The sequence below is a fragment of the Solanum lycopersicum genome, chromosome 5 (assembly GCF_036512215.1).
Source record: "Solanum lycopersicum chromosome 5, SLM_r2.1".
Taxonomy (NCBI): Eukaryota; Viridiplantae; Streptophyta; class Magnoliopsida; order Solanales; family Solanaceae; genus Solanum; species Solanum lycopersicum.
Window position 1 is genome coordinate 19,283,636 of NC_090804.1, and position 17,154 is coordinate 19,300,789.

At 34.6% G+C, this 17,154-nt stretch overlaps 1 long non-coding RNA gene across 2 annotated transcripts; it reads right to left on the reverse strand.

Annotated features, from left to right (window-relative positions):
* Positions 1 to 3,876: 3,876 nt before the first annotated feature.
* Positions 3,877 to 8,314, reverse strand: LOC138348532 (uncharacterized). Of its 2 annotated transcripts, XR_011221202.1 has the most exons (7): positions 8,177 to 8,314; positions 7,086 to 7,332; positions 6,861 to 6,935; positions 6,425 to 6,567; positions 6,240 to 6,335; positions 5,312 to 5,550; positions 3,990 to 4,426 (listed from the first exon to the last, which is right to left on the reverse strand). It is a non-coding gene; the product is annotated as an uncharacterized lncRNA (long non-coding RNA). The 2 variants fall into 2 exon arrangements; XR_011221203.1 differs by lacking the exon at positions 8,177 to 8,314 and having other exon boundaries at positions 3,877 to 4,389.
* Positions 8,315 to 17,154: the final 8,840 nt, after the last annotated feature.

Sequence of the window (17,154 nt, forward strand, 5' to 3'; positions counted from 1 at the left end):
GAAAAGAATATGACTGGTGTAGAGTATCGTGAATGCTCGACCATTATATAAGAGAATGAGTCAAGATGTGATAAAATCATTATGGGTTGAATACATGTCACAACTCACTTCTATGGGAGGTTTGAGAAAAAAATGATATATGCCAAAAATCACCTCTACAAAAAGTTTTGAGAGGAAATAAATTTTATTTGGCAGAAATGATTAATTGTATTGTACATCACTATGGTATGTTTATTGTGAATTACCGAAAGGACAAAAGAAATAAATAAATCTTGCCTATAAGGGTTGTGGTCATTATTGTGTGGCAATACAAAATTGTCATTGGTTGTGTACCTATGGTACGACAAAAGTAAAGCAAGAAACATGTCTTGTTTGTAATGATTTGACCATGACAATAATAATATAATTTTCTCCTTGAAGGAAATACTCACCATAAGGACGGTGTCATGCAATATGTGATAGTACGCAAAATTAATAGCAAGCTCTAACGAGTTGTGTTATTACCAGAGGAATAATAATGAGATTGTAGTAAGTCTCAAAAGAAACTTTTTAAGTTTCATATGAATTAAAACGAAATATTGAGACTATAAATTATGAAAAGATTTAATATCTTTAAATTACTACAATCGAAGCGGGTTATAAATTATGTAAAAGATTACCTATTTTTTCCTCTTGTTTGTTGCATACAAACATGTACATACTGATGAAATCACATGTAAAAGTAAATTATAAGTGTATTAAAATAAAGATCAGTTGGCATGACTGATTGACCATTTCGATTAAATCTAAACGTAATTGAGAATTCAGGTGACTTATATGATGAAGAAATAAAGATTCTTCAAGAATTCTCTTGTGTTGCTTGTCTCTTGATAAAATGATCGTCATATCAGCTAAGGTTGGGATTGTAATCCCCTAAAATTTTTGGAACATATGAAAAGGTGAATATGAGCCCGTTCACCTGCCATGTGGATCATTTGCAACTATATGATCGATGCATCTATGCGATGGTCACATGTTTTTTTGCTGTCAACTTACAATTGCTTTTTGTAAGGTTGTTTGCTCGAATTGTTAAAATTGAGAGCACAGTTCCAAAGTATGAAATTATATTAATAATGCTGGTTGATTTAGCAGAATTGTATGTCTCAAAATATAGCTAAATCATGGTTATGAGAACAAAACTTCCCAAATGAGATTTGGTATGAGATAAGTAACATGCATCAACACATGTATGCATCAAGCCAACAAGGTTTCCCCATTAAAATTGGTTCAGGATCAAGAACCAAATAATTTTCATCTAAAAGGTTGAATGTGCGGTTATGATCTAATTGCTCCACCACGCACAAAGATGAATTTCCAAATAAGATTGGGATGAATGTTAGATTTGCTAACATTAGGGGGAGAGATGATTAACAACTGAAAATTATGTGTGAGGTTAATTATGAATTATCTAGATCCTCATTAAATATATATGTGAACTTAAAGTTCAAGGGATAATTTATTTGCATAATGTTGCAAATCAATTGCCAGATAAATGTGCTGACACTATGATATAATTCAGCTGCAAATGCTCCAATGTGAAGTCATTGAAGGACAGAGTCTATGATACACCGGAAGCGTAATAGACCAATCGGTTCAAAATATAAAATTCCTTGAATAAGGAAGGAACAAATGATCAATATGGTCATGATAATGAGGCAAGTGTTATAAAAGAACACATTGACATAACACTTCATAAAACCTTGAAAAAGCTTCAGGTACCTGAAAAATGAATAAAAATGAAGAGATCTCGATAAGTTATGTCTTGTTGGAATCGATATCAAATAATCGTCGACGATATCTTTGATATGAGGTAGCGTTCAACGATATAAATTGTGACGAGAATCTTGGATTCAAATCTGTCATATAGTGTGGACAAATAAATGGTTGACCAAGTAAATGCATAATTCAAGCATATTGTTTCACTTAGAAAAGTGAGGTTTTGGACGGATAGTCCATAATCAAGGTATAATGTAAGTGGGGTACAAATAAATTATTATGCGACAGTATAACCGTAAGATATCAAATACGGTCTGTGCCTTGGGAATAAAGGTTTGTCGCAAAAATCCTGACATTACTGGAGATGTTTTCTCCTATGGTGGATGCAATGAAGTTTGTTTTGATCTGACAACATATGAAAAACTTGAATGCATGTAATGAATAATTATCATGTTTAGCTAGACAATACTGAAGGTTATATAAAAATCCTTGAAGTAATCAATGTGTCTAAAGCATACAAGAGTTTGAAAGAAACTTTTGCAATATATAAAGTTTCCAGAATTCTTATAGGGATTGAAATAGTCAAGGAAGAAAAGGGTACAAAAGAATAACCCTAATTGTCCTTGTATTTTATGAAAAGGTCTTGGTAAGACAAAATTTTGTCTTGACCTATAGATTGATAATTTGACAAATGAAATATTTGTCTATCAGTCCACATACACATATATATTTTGATGCGTTTTTATATGGATAAATCACATTCATTGAGTACCCCAATGATTATGAGATCTCTTGACATAAATAATGATTCAGTTTGATCTCAAAAGAAGGATGAAGAGTTTTTGGTGATAAAACTCCATATTTTGGTGCAATCAGGACACTAATGCATCTTACTAACAATATTTGACCAAATATTTGTTGCAGTAAATTTACTAGCAAGATTTAGTTTCTCCCCGATAAAAAGACATTGAAATAGTGTTGAGCATGTGATTGAATACCCTCAAAGGACCATAGTTATGAGTTTACTCTATTATGAGGAATACAAGACAAAATTGATAGATTACGCAGATGCAGAATATTTATCTGATCCGCATAAAGCTCTATCTCAAGCACGCTATGTGTTTGCATGCGGAAACACAATAATATTCTGGCGATCAATGAAGCAAATGTTGCTATACAGAAATAAAAGTCCTCCATGAAGCAAGTCGAGAGTGCGTCTGGTTGAGATAAATGACACACCATATTCAGGAAATGTGTGGTTTTTCTTTGAAAAAGAATGTACTAACCACAATGTATGAAGATTGAAGACATCATCACAAGAAATTAAGTGATTATTTAATCAAGGGAGTATAATACGCGTTACACTCTTTTTCCCTTGACCGAGGTTTTTTTCCACTGATTTTTCCTGGCAAGATTTTTAATGAGACAACAAATAACGCGTATCAAAAGATGTGTACTCTTTTTTCTTCACTAGAATTTTTTCCACATAATTTTTTCTAGTAAGGTTTTAACGAGGCACATTATCTATGGACATCCAAGGGGGAGTGTTATAAATCCATTGAATGAGTGGATAGTCTATAAAGTTAGTACATGAACAACTATCAATATTCACTAGGTTTAATGAACCTTTTAGATAAGAATGTATCTATTTATTATGATAGGTAACTTTTGGAGTGATTTGTCAACCTATAAATAGGATTGTTCATTCACTATCGTATGATATACATATGAGACTTACATATACTTGAATAAGAAGAAAATTCCTCTTCTTCTATCTACTTCTCTTGTCTTCTTTTCTCTTTATGATTATATTCTCAAAACTTGATTTTATAACGGTATGCACATTTGTTATGGATATATATATTTTTTTAAGATCAAAAGTTGGTCAGACCCTTTTATTCAAGAAGACTTTGAGTTATCCGTAATTGTATTTATCAATTACACCATTTTATTATATTTAACATAGTTACTAGAGTTAATTGGGTTATTATATAAATGGAAAAATAGATTAAAAAGAAGGCCCAAAAAAATAAAAAAATAAATGGTATTTTAGGCTATAATAAAGTGTTATATCACACACACAGTACTCTTATGCTTGGAAAAATATTAATATTAATGACGCATCGTTAATATCATATATTATTAGATTAGAAATATTCAGAATATGTACAAAACACACCAATATGGTATGTACCTGAACGATCTGCAAATACTACCTAAAGTTTGGCATATAAGATGACTATTCCATTATTTATCATATGCAAAGGAGGTCTGAGTTCCAATCTTATGCATTATTAGTCCTAGTTGTTAAAAAGGAGAAAAAATGGGGTCTCTACATGAAAACCTTCAGCTCTGTAAAAACCAATAAATGACTACTTGAGGTAGGAGATATCTGCTTACTTGAAGATAAACAAGATTAGTAGTTATTATCAATTGACACGTTCCAATGCATCCAACGCTCTGGGTAACTAAGTCTTGAAACAACAACCATCTCGGATATAGCTCTTGCAATATCACCATCAGGCATTAGCCCGCTAGCTCCTTCTCCATCGAACTGTGTGAGCTCACAGATTGAATAATTTCTTGCTCATTGGATTCAGGACCTCCTTTAGCCTGTGAAAATGACAACTCTTCCTGAGGCGGTATTGAAAGTTGAGGATCAGATGATTAACTGGGGAGTGAAATATGGATTTTAGCAAAATAACTTAGCGCTAACATGGATAAAAAAGTAATTCTGTCATATACATTTAAGATAGAGATAAGTATGTATGTATCTATGCCATCAAACAATATTGGTCATGTTTCATTCTTACACAGTGAGTGATGAAGATGAGAGTTGGGGGGGAGAGAACACAAAAATATCCTGAAATTGCCTTTTGTTACTACGCGACAGGAATACAGGGAGCAATAACATTTATTTAGAGATGAGTATTAGAAAAGACGAAAATATTTGAAAGACCTTCCCATCAATTCACATCAACACCGTGGCAAGATATATGTGCATGAGTGAATTTGTTTGCCTTAACACTATTTAGATACTTCGTCGTCACCTTTTTGCCAAGTGACCCAACCCGAGGGATATTTCAAAGGAGCATGGCCTCAAATTTAATTTAATCAGTCAATAGTATTTGTTAACATTTTTTTCACCAAAACACAGCAATAATGAACCCCAACCAACTCAAATATGCAGAAATAGTTTGGCAAAAATGCAGCAGTCCTTAAGCCTCAATAGCCTAAAGTACCACATTTATGATAGCAATATTTTTAACCATATGGTTGACTTAAAAGTGCAGTGAAGTTTAGCAAAACACACAGCAACCATTGACTCAAATTTGGCAAAAGTATAGTAAATAGATTAGTCCAAAATTCAGCAGTAGTAAAAGAAAAAATACAACAACCCGGGGTTCAGAATACATCACAAAATGGAGCAGCAAAAGGCCAAAATGCAGCAGTGGTTCGAGATAACGATAAACATCCCAAGCAGAAGTTATTCTAGCAAATTTGTTTCACTGTTAGCCTCAACAGATTGTAGCAGAAAAACGGTCTAAGTGATAACCTGTCTCATTCCAGCCTTCAGGCACCTTTCCTATCCATCTGTTTACCTCAAGCCAACACCTCCAAAATGGAAGAGAACCCTGCAATGTTAGTGATATCCTCACAGAACATTTGCTGCCAACAGCTTTCTCAAACACGTCAGGCACTTCCTATGCTAATGCAGAGAGCCTTCAAGTCCATCCCTCACAATAATAAATGCTACATCTTGGAAGCATTTGACAAAGAAGGGTTATCATCATCCTAGAGAGAAATCAATAATCATATAGATTGAAGTCATGAGTATAAAAAAGAATCACTGAGAAATATAAAAATGATTCAGGAACGTTGAATTACATCAAGCGACTAATATGCTTTGCTTATTAAATTTATGAGATTTAAGTTATATCTTGTACGCTAAGTCTCAACATTAAGTTACATGACTTAGCACACCAAGAAACACAAGGCAAACATACTCCTTATAGGAAAACCATATCTATTTGTGAAGCTTAACAATCAGTACAAATTTTTCTGAAAATGTAAGCAGGGATGGTTGTTAAGCCTGTATTGAGAATCTTCTAGGCGGATAGGAAGAAGGGGGAAATTCTCGACGATGTTCAGCAGGAAAGAAGAGAGTAGCAAATACCTTTCGAGCTAGCGTAGAGCAGTAGAAGACCATACAAATGTTTCATGCAATAGAATGAAAGAATTCCTAACCTAAAGAAGCAGACGAATAAATAACATCAAAAAGCACATATTATGTATAAATTTCGTATTACCCAAAGTACTCAAAATATTCTCATATGAGTTCCTTTCATAAAGTACAAGAGAGTACATTTCATATGAATCTCATACTACACCAAATACTCGAGAATTTCTCCCAAAACGTAAGAGTTATATTTTTCTTTTAAATAAGATATCTGTCAAAATACATCTATATCAAATTAATTTACCCGAGAATCTGCTTTTGTAGATATAAGCACGTTGAGAGAATTCCAAAAAGCAAGCCCAGATATTCTTTTATGATGTCCTTTGAGCTTTGTCTTTACCTACACAAAGGGATCATACTTGATGTCAATGAATTTAAACTAAATACCGAATTAGTAATATTTCGAAAATTACAGAACGAAATAAATACCTGAATAGCTCAACCTCGTCAACTTGGACATTATATATCTGGATGGAGGAGTCATCCATTCTGATGCCAATAACATTGTTATCTTGAGGATAAAATTCCAGAAAGGTTGCTGGGGGTGGGGCGAGCATAAATGTTGTTGTAGTCTGCATTTGCAACAGAAACAATATAGAGATTAGTGGAAAGCAAAACAATATATAACTTCATGCAACTAATTCCTGATTTGGTAGCTTCTTAGCTGAACTATTAGGCTAAAGCTAGAGTGCAAGTACAATACGGAATGAAATGATGTGGTCAAAAGCAGTGTATGTTGGTAAATCTGACACAGATAGGGCATTAAAAGTGAAGAGTCCGCACAACTAAAAGGAATTATACCAAAAAACAGATGAAAGTAAAAAAAAATCTAGAATTTCACAATGTGCAGGGGGATGGTGCTTACTTGTTACCTTTCGTGCTTTTAAAGGTATCATGAGAATGCCAGTAACTGGTAGTTTTGCAGCTGGGGAAGCTTCAACTATAAAATGGAGAAAATAATTGTAGTAAGAGTAGGTGAGTTGAAGAGTCTAACTATAGCTATAGATATTCAGAAGTCACCACACTTTATATAGATTGAATTTGTATCGAGATATTTGACAAAAGGAAGATAAAAATGTGGTTGGATAACCTTCTTTAAGAGATAATCAAGAAGTGTTGATTGTAAGAGTGCAAGTACTTATTTGATCGATGAAGGAGTTTTCATCTTTTTGATTCAGCCCTTTTTTCTCTTACGTGGGACAAACATAATTGCTTTCTCTCGGGTGACATTTGTGCTTATCCAGTAAGACGACGCAAATTTCAATCTGCAGTTCTTTCTTGGACAATCACAATATCTTTATTTTCTTCCATTTCTGTTTCAAGTAGCTTACATTAACCTATAAATTACGCTACAAAAAGTTAGACAATAGTACATGACTCTAACAGAACAACCAATGTGATCAAATGGCATACATTTGGAACATATCTTTGATAAAGTTTGAGGATTTGAGCCTCCAACTTATATAGGATTTGTTATCATGACCCTTAATTGATGAGTACTTGACCTCTTTCCTAGAATGGATTGAATACCAATAACACATTTAAGGTATAACTTTTGTCAAATCTAATTGAACCATTTTGAATTTTGGTGAAAACGTCAATGTAGCATTGACTGTCGAGTTCAAGTAATAGTATACAACGAAAGACGTGAGGAATTTGAAAATATGAAAGAAACTATATCTCTTACTGAGCATGACACCATGCGTGAGATGCAAAATTAACGGGAATATTGGGTCTTACCATGAAGGCAAAATTAAAATTAGCAATAGAAAAAAAAATGAAGGATAAAAGAAGACAATCAGAGAAAATAGTGTAATTTGTGGCAAATGGTTTTTGAATATCTAATATTGCACAAGAAACCTATAAATATTGTTTCACTGACCACATGAAGAATTTTGCCGAGTCGAAATCATTAGCTAAGTTCAGTTGTAATAGTAAGTCCAGCAGTTAGAGAAACCTAGAGTACTGGATCTGGGAAAAATAGGTAATCTGTAAAAAAAATCAAGCCAAGCTTGATCAACCCTTTCAAGCTAGATACATATTTCATTTAATTTTCAAACATGCATGAGAAAATTACCCTTACAGTCAATGACGAATGAAAATAGCTACCATTATAGGTCTTTTGCAAGGTTGGACACATTAGGAGGAAAAATTGTGGGAGAAGGGGTAAGAAAAACTTACTGTAGCCAATGAATACAACTACATGAAACTCGAAAACTTAAGGCGAAACAGAGGTTCCAAACGAAAATGGCAGATTCTAGAGGAACGAAGAGTCTCGGAGTGTATGGTAGATACTGGAAACGCCCATGTAAACGATGGAGGAGGAAAAAGTGGATATATTGCACAGGAAAAGTCAATTTACAGATTTACTTAAAGTTAATATTAAAATTCCAGTTTTACCTTGTTCATATCCACTTCTAAATAAGGGTGATATGATATATATATACACTAGATGGGTAATGGTCCGTGTTTATCACGAGTCCAACATACCAAAATCGTATAGTAAGATGTTAGAACCACAAACTACTTGTTCTAACTACGTGCAGACATGTCAAGGACTTGGTCATTGGTCTTGACATGGATGATTGCAAAACAGTGCAACACAAGTTCAAGGTGCTTGGGTGTTGGCAAGGCAGCTTGAACGTGCATGGCTTACGTGCGGGCTAAGGGCATTGGCAAGACAGCATGTTGACTTGATGAGGCAAGGCTGTGAAGACTTGGCAATGTCAGGAACAAAGGCAGTTCACCCGAAATTGCTGAAATAAAACTAAGTGTTGGAAGACAGCTAAAATATTCTAAGTGTTGGAAGCTGGCAGAAATATTCTAAGTGTTAGAATATTTGTATTTCGTGTAGATAAGAATGTAATTTAAATTAGATTATATATGTTAGAAATATAGCTGTTGGAAAGTTAGTTTTGAACCCTGTGATGACAAATGTCGGACAAGTGTCATTTGTAACCGCCGCATGTAACTGCCATTGTGCAGAATTTTGATTTATAGGTGGAAGTTCGTCTTAGGCAGGGACAGAGTGTTTTCTAGCCTTAGACTAATTCGTGAAGCCTACCTTTGTATTAATTACATATTAATAAAGGTTGGAACTGGTTCCTGTAAACTCTGCTGGTTGTTTGACTTTGCTGTTTTAAGTATTTCTATACTTAGTCAATTTCGTGGGTGCAAGTAGGCTGAGTGTTACAGACTTTTGTAAGACTGCCTAGAGTGGTATGCGATAAAAATAAATCGACCCTCTTTCAGAAGAACACCACGAGTCCAACATACCAAAATCGTATAGTAAGAAGAACACGTACCATGTGCTAAAATCTCCACAAATAGATGTGAAATAAATGGTCGTTGATAGATTTTGCAATTATAGCAAAAAAAAATTTGGTAAGAGTTATTTATTAACTTGTTTATTAAAATAAAATTCAATAGTCGAGGGCCACAGGCAATACCGTTCGTAGTGTCAATTGTTATTCGGGTCATATTCAGATCCATACAAGCTCCTGATCCTTTTGTCCTGCTGTTGGTGCATCCCTTATTATTTAGCAAAATATGTCTTTCCACGAGGCTGATCTCTTCAAACAAATTTTGCCAATCCGATATAACGTAACATGAAAAGGTATCAGTATCACTGGGTTACAAATGTAATCAACTATCTTAGATCTTCATTAACTTTTCAAAACATACCTACTTGCCACAAATATAGAAGATTCATCCGGTAAGAGGTCATACAAAGATAGTCGAATAATTAATTATGGATACAAGCATATTGTTGTAAACTTACTTCGTTATTTTTTATTCTGGTAAAGTTATGCCAATTCATGATATGATTATATGAAATTAAGATTATATATTTGTCAGAAGGAGGCATCTAAACTGTAGTGGTTAGAGTCTCACCACAGAGAGGAACTTCTACATTCCTTCTGGTCATCCACCTTTTTGAAGGAACATAGAGTAATTGTAGAAGCAAAAATCACAAAATATTTAGCTGAGTGATGATACTTTAAGAAAAATAAATTCTTTAATCATTATTATAAGGTACAATATAATTTGGAAGATGTAACATCGAGACCAAAGTAAATAATTTAAAAGTGTAAGCTAAATCAGTTTAAAAATTTCACATATATAAAGTAGGAAAGGTTTTTACCACAAGAATATCAGAAAACTAACAGATACTTTTACCTCAGCAAACGTGTTTGTTTAGCAGTTTTCTAGCATTCAAAAGGTTTTGACAGTAATTAACCGGCTTAAAGAGTGATAAGTGCCGCCAACGTAAAAGTGGGAAAAGGTTATTACATGAACCTTTTATTTATTAATCAATTTCAGCTTTCAAATAATGAATTGACCCCTAGAAATGAGTAAACAATCTAAAACAGATTAGTCAACATAAACAATAAGAGGTGCTGAGTATATTTATGCAATGCATTATTGCCTTAACAATTTTAGCGACTAAGGTGAGGTGACATCATTTAATCTCCTCCAAAATTTATCGATACTGGAAGAAAACGAAAGAACATTATGAGCAAGACAATGTGATTATAAATAACCCTTTTCACCAATTCAGGGAGTGAAGAGTTGCTATAAGCCAAAAGGACTAGATTGTCTGCACCATGATAAAAGACACATAGGCAGATTCAGAGACTATCCCAAAAGCCTCTTACTTATTTCTAATATTGGAGGAGATATATTTTATGCAGATATTCGGACCTCCATATGTTTGCTCAAACATAGAGGGCTTGACTGTTTGTGCAATGAATAGAATCAAACAATTATTATCTATAGATAACTTGAAGGAGATTTAATGGCTGTAATTGCAAGGTGGATGTAGGCTTTAAGATATGGGTTTGACTGAACCAGTAATTTTGGCGTAAACACTACATATGTTCTAAGAAACCCATGTCCAATAACGAAATTTAGAACTACTTAGCACTTCGAGTTCGTTGTCCAACAATCCAATGTCCATAAAATTCAAATCTTGAATTCTCCTGTAGCTAAGAGGTGCGATTAAAGCCACTAAATATGTTTGGAGAAAGAAAGGCATATGTAGCATGTCAAATACTGAACTATTTCAAATGTATTTAACTGCTTCTACAGACTAAGGTTTCAGATACTATTGAAATGGTAGAAAAATAGAAAGCATATTGACATTTATATTAAATAATATTTTTTAATCATAAGTTCTTTTGATAGAACAATTGACTTGATAATTCCTAATAAAGGACTAATATAAAATTTAATTTAAAAAAGGGAAAAATAATCTTATTGCAAAAATAGAATAGTAGCAACGGTCCTTACTAACTTTGTGATACCATGGTTGCTCCTGTCTTCCTCTTCTTTCATCTTTCTATTAGTTAAGCTTGAACCAACAAAGCTCCACCTGATATCCCTAACTGTGTGTTGTTTCATCTATATATCTGCAGTATCATCAAATTGTGGGGTCCATACCCATTGTAGATAAACATAAAGAAAGTTAAAATGCAGGAACATTGAATTTTGTTTGTTGTTTATTGTTAAAGTCAACAAGTGCTGCAACAAACTAAAGTTCACCATTTCTTTTTTCAACTAAAATCTTACCAAGAAATCTGCATAGGTGAAAAAGTTGAAACTTTGTGTTTTTTGTGATGTCACTGGTGACATCATTAGGAGTATATTTTCCTATAAATACAGAGATCTTGCTCATTTCAAATATGCACCAAAAAATTACAAAGGAGAGAAAAGAAGAGTGAGGCATCACAAAGGAAAATAATCTGTGAGGAAAAATAGAGAGTGTGAGCGATATTGTAGTGAGGTAGAAAAATCAAAAGAGTGTTATTTCTTTTGAATGTGTAGTGGTCTATGGAGTTTTTCTCAGACATACAAGTGTAAAATCCTTACTATAGTGATATTCGTTGTTCCTCTCTGGTCGTGTTTTTCCCCTTATTTAGGAGGATTTCCACGTAAAATCTTGGTGTCATTATTTCTCTTTTATTCTCGTTGATTAACCGTATTGTTGTGTTCTGCATTTATTGCCTTTATTACCGCAAATATTATTTCTATTACGGATTTATTCTCAACAATTGGTATCAGAGCACAAATTTTGCTCATTTATAGAAATATTTTTGCAGCTTATTGTACTATACTCAATAAAAAAATGTCTGGAGTAAATTACGAGGTAGCAAAATTCAACGGTGATAGCGGTTTCTCAACGTGGCAGAGAAGGATGAAAGACTTACTCATCCAACAGGGTTTGCACAAGGCACTAGACGGCAAATCCATAAAGCCCGAATCCATAAAACATGAGGATTGGGAAGAAATGGATGAAAAGGCTGCTAGTGCAATCAGATTGCACTTACAGATAATGTAGTTAATAACATCATCGATGAAGAGAGTGCATGTGACATTTGAACAAAGTTAGAAAATCTATACATGTCCAAAACGCTGACAAATAAATTGTACCTAAAGAAGCAGTTATATGCGTTACATATGGGTGAAGGTACAAATTTTTTGTCTCATTTAAATGTACTTAATGGACTAATCACGCAGCTAGCAAACCTTGGAGTAAAGATTGAGGATGAAGATAAAGCCATAGTGCTCCTAAACTCGCTGCCATCTTCCTACGATAATATAGCAACAACCATTTTACATGGTAAGGACTCTATTGAGTTGAAGGATGTCACATCAGCCCTTTTGCTTAATGAAAAGATGAGAAAAAGGCCTGAAAATCACGGACAGGCTCTCATCAAGGAAAGTAGAGGGAAAAGTTACCAAAGGAGCTCAAGTAACTATGGTAGATCCGGAGCTCGTAGAAAGTCCAAGGTCCGATCAAAATTGAAGGCCAGAAATTGCTACAATTGCAATCAACCAGGACACTTCAAAAGAGATTTTCCAAATCTAAAAAGGGGCAAGAGGGAAAGCAACGGCTAGAAGAATGATGACAACACAGCTGCCATGGTGCAAAATAATGACAATGTTGTTCTGCTCATAAATGAGGAAGAAGAATGCATGCACTTGGCAGGTAAGAGTCGGAATGGGTGGTCGACACAGCACCATGTTATCATGCCACACCGGCAAGAGATCTTTTTTGCAGATATGTAGCCGGTGATTATGGAAATGTGAAAATGGGTAACACAAGTTACTTAAAGATTGCGGGGATCGGAGACATTTGCTTAAAAAGGTTGGATGCACATTAGTGTTGAAAGATGTGCGCCACGTACCTGATTTGCGGATGAACTTGATCTCGGGAGTTGCTTTGGACCGAGATGGATATGAGAACTACTTTGCAGATTAAGAATGGATACTCACAAAAGGGGCATTGGTGATTGCAAAAGGAGTTGCTCGTGGCACGTTATACAGGACAAATGCAAAAATATGCCAAGGTAAATTAAGTGTGGCTCATGAAGAGAATTCTGCAAATTTATGACATAAAAGAATGGGTCATATGAGCGAGAAAGGATTGCAAATTCTTTCCAAAAAGTCAATCATCTCTTTTGCCAAAGGTACAACGATAAAATCATGTAACTACTGCTTATTTGGTAAACAACATAGAGTCTCATTTAAGACATCATCTGAAAGAAAGTCGAATATACTTGATTTGGTATATTCTGATGTTTGTGGTCCAATGGAGATGAATCAATAGGAGGTAATAAATACTTTGTTACCTTTATTGATGACGCTTCTCGAAAATTGTGGGTTTATATCTTGAGAACCAAAGATCAGGTGTTTCAAGTGTTTCAAAAGTTTCATGATCTGGTAGAAAGAGAGACAGGTTGAAAGCTAAAACGTCTCCGAATCGACAATGAAGGTGAGTACACTTCAAGAGAATTTGAAGAGTACTGTTCAAACCATGGAATCAGACATGAAAAGACAGTTCCTGGAACCCCACAACACAATGGTGTAGCTGAGAGAATGAATCGCACCATTGTTGATAAGGTGAGAAACATGCTCAGAATGGCTAAATTACCCAAGATATTCTGGGGTGAACCAGTTCGGACAGCGTGTTATCTTATCAATCGTAGTCCATCAGTTCCATTGGAGTTTGACATTCCAGAGAGAGTTTGGACCAACAAAGAGATGTCTTACTCACACCTAAAGGTGTTCGGTCGCAAAACTTTTGCACATGTATCGAAGAAGCAAAGAACCAAGCTAGATGATAAGTCAGTTCCTTGCATATTCATTGGATATGGAGATGAAGAGTTTGGGTACAGACTATGAGATCTTGTAAAGAAGAAGGTCATCAGAAGTAGAGATGTAATCTTTTGAGAAAGTAAAGTTGGAACTACTGGTCATCTATCCTAGAAGGCCAAGAAAAAGAATGGTATAGTCCCTAATCTTGTTACCATTCCTTCTTCTTATAACCATCCTATAAGTGCAAAAAGTGCGATTGATGAAGTTGCTGAGCATGAAGAGCAACCTGATGAGATTGTTGAGCAGTGGGAGCAACTTGGTGATAATACCGAGCAAATGGAGTATCCATAAGAAGAAGAACAATCTCAACCTCTGAGGAGATCAGAAAGACAAAGGGTAGAATCAACCAAATACCCTTCCTCAGAGTATGTCCTTATCAATGATGAAGGTGAGCCAGAAAGTGTTAAGGAGGCGTTGTCTCATCTAGAAAAGAGCCAATGGATGAAAGCCATGCATGAAAAGATGGGATATCTACAGAAAAATGGCACATACCAGCTAGTTGAACTTCCAAAAGGAAAAATACCACTTAAGTGCAAGTGGGTCTTTAAACTCAAGAAAGATGGAAATGGCAAGTTGGTGAGGCACAAAGCTCGATTGGTTGTAAAAGGCTTCAAACAAAAGAAAGGTATTGATTTTGATGAAATTTTTTCACCTGTTGTCAAAATGACTTCTATTCGAACTATTTTAAGCATAACAACTAGTCTAGATCTTGAAGTGGAGCAATTGGACGTGAAAACTGCATTTCTTCAGGAGATTTGGAAGAAGAGATTTATATGGAGCAACCATAGGGATTTGAAGTATCTGGAATGAAACACATGGTCTGCAAATTGAATAAGAGTCTTTATGGGTTGAAACAGGCCCCAAGGCAATGGTACAAAATGTTAAACTCTTTCATGAAAAGTCAAACGTACACAAAGACCTATTCTGATCCATGTGTATACTTCAAAAGATTTTCTGACAACAATTTTATTATTTTGTTGTAATATGTGGTTGACATGTTAATTGTAGGACAAGACAAAGAGCTGATTGCAAAGTTGAAGAAAGATTTGTCCAAGTCATTTGACATGAAAGACTTGGGCCCAGCACAACAAATTCTAGGCGTGAAGATTGTTTGAGAACGAACAAAAAGAATGTTGTGTCTATCTCAAGAGAAGTACATTGATCGTGTACTAGAACGCTTCAACATGAAGAGTGCTAAACCTGTTAGCACGCCTCTTGCAAGTCATCTGAAGTTGAGCAAACAAATGTGTCCTACAACAAAAGAGGAGAAAAAGGAAATGGCTAAAGTTCTTTATTTTTCAGCAGTAGGGAGTTTGATGTATGCGATGGTGTGTACAAGACCTAATATTGCTCATGCAGTTGGTGTTGTTAGCAGATTCCTTGAAAATCCTAGAAAAGAACACTGGGAGGCAGTTAAGTGGATACTCAGGTACCTAAGAGGTACCACAAGATATTGCTTGTGTTTTAAAGTATCTGATCCAATCTTGAAGGGCTATATTGATGCTGATATGGCTGGTGACCTCGATAATAGAAAATCCACTACTGGATATTTGTTTACATTTTCAGGGGGAGCTATATCATGGCAGTCAAAGTTGCAGAAGTGTGTCGCACTCTCTACAACTGAGGCAGAATATATTGCAGCTACTGAAGCTGGCAAAGAGATGGTATGGCTAAAACAATTTCTTCAAGAACTTGGATTGCATCAGAAAGAGTATGTCGTCATTTGTGACAGTCAGAGTGCAATAGACTTGAGCAAGAACACCATGTATCATGCAATGACGAAGCATATTAACGTGAGATATCACTGGATTCATGAAAAGATAGAGGACGGATCCCTTCAGATATGCTGACCAAGGTGGTATCAAGGGACAAGTTTGAGCTATGCAAAGAACTTGTCGGCATGCACTCAAGCTAGAAACCTAGAACTACCTCCTTCAGGTGAATGGATATGGAAGATTTGTGGGGTCCATACCCATTGTAGATAAACATAAGGAAAGTTAAAATGCAGGAACATTGAATTTTTTTTGTTGATTATTGTTAAAGTCAACCAATGCTGCAACAAACCAAAGCTCACCATTTCTTTTTTCAACTAAAATCTTACCAAGAAATCTGCATAGGAGAAAAGGTTGAAAATTTGTGTTTTTTGTAATGTCACTGGTGACATCATTAGGAGTAGATTTTCCTATAAATACAGAGCTCTTGCTCATTTCAAATATGTACCAAAAAATTACAAAGGAGAGAAAAGAAGAGTAAGACATCATAGAGGAAAATAATCTGTGAGGAAAAAAAGAGAGTGTGAGCGATATTGTAGTGAGATGGAAAAATCAAAAGAGTGTTATTTCTTTTGAATGTGTAGTGGTCTTTGGGGTTTTGCTCAGACATACAAGTGTAAAATCCTTACTATAGTGATATTAGTTGCTCCTCTCGGTCGTGGTTTTTCCCTTATTTAGGAGGGTTTCCACGTAAAATCTTGGTGTCATTATTTCTCTTTTATTCTCGTTGATTCATCGTATTATTGTATTCCGTACTTATTGTCTTTATTACCGCAAATATTATTTCTCTTACGGATTTAATTCCAACACAAATCACATATTTCACAATAATTTTCACTATACATAAAAAGATGTATAATTGAGACGCCATATATAAAAAAGTTAATATAATATGGGAATTGATATATTGTAATCACTTGGACATGAACAAAGAGATTCACCGAAGTTACATAGGAAAATAAACCCTAAAACTTCTATATATCCACAATCACATGAATTTTAGATTCTTGTGAAGATCCATCATATATTTGCTTCAAATATTTCGTGCGAAATATTTTTCAATAGGTAAAATACCTAGAGACCAAAAAATATATGTCTCAATCATTACAAAATATCAAAAATGTCAAATGTCAGACTTTATTATTAAAAAAAATAGAAGAAAGACTCAAATCCATACAGATTAGGATGTCTAAACCAATGACCTCTAAGAAAAATATAATCGAAGGT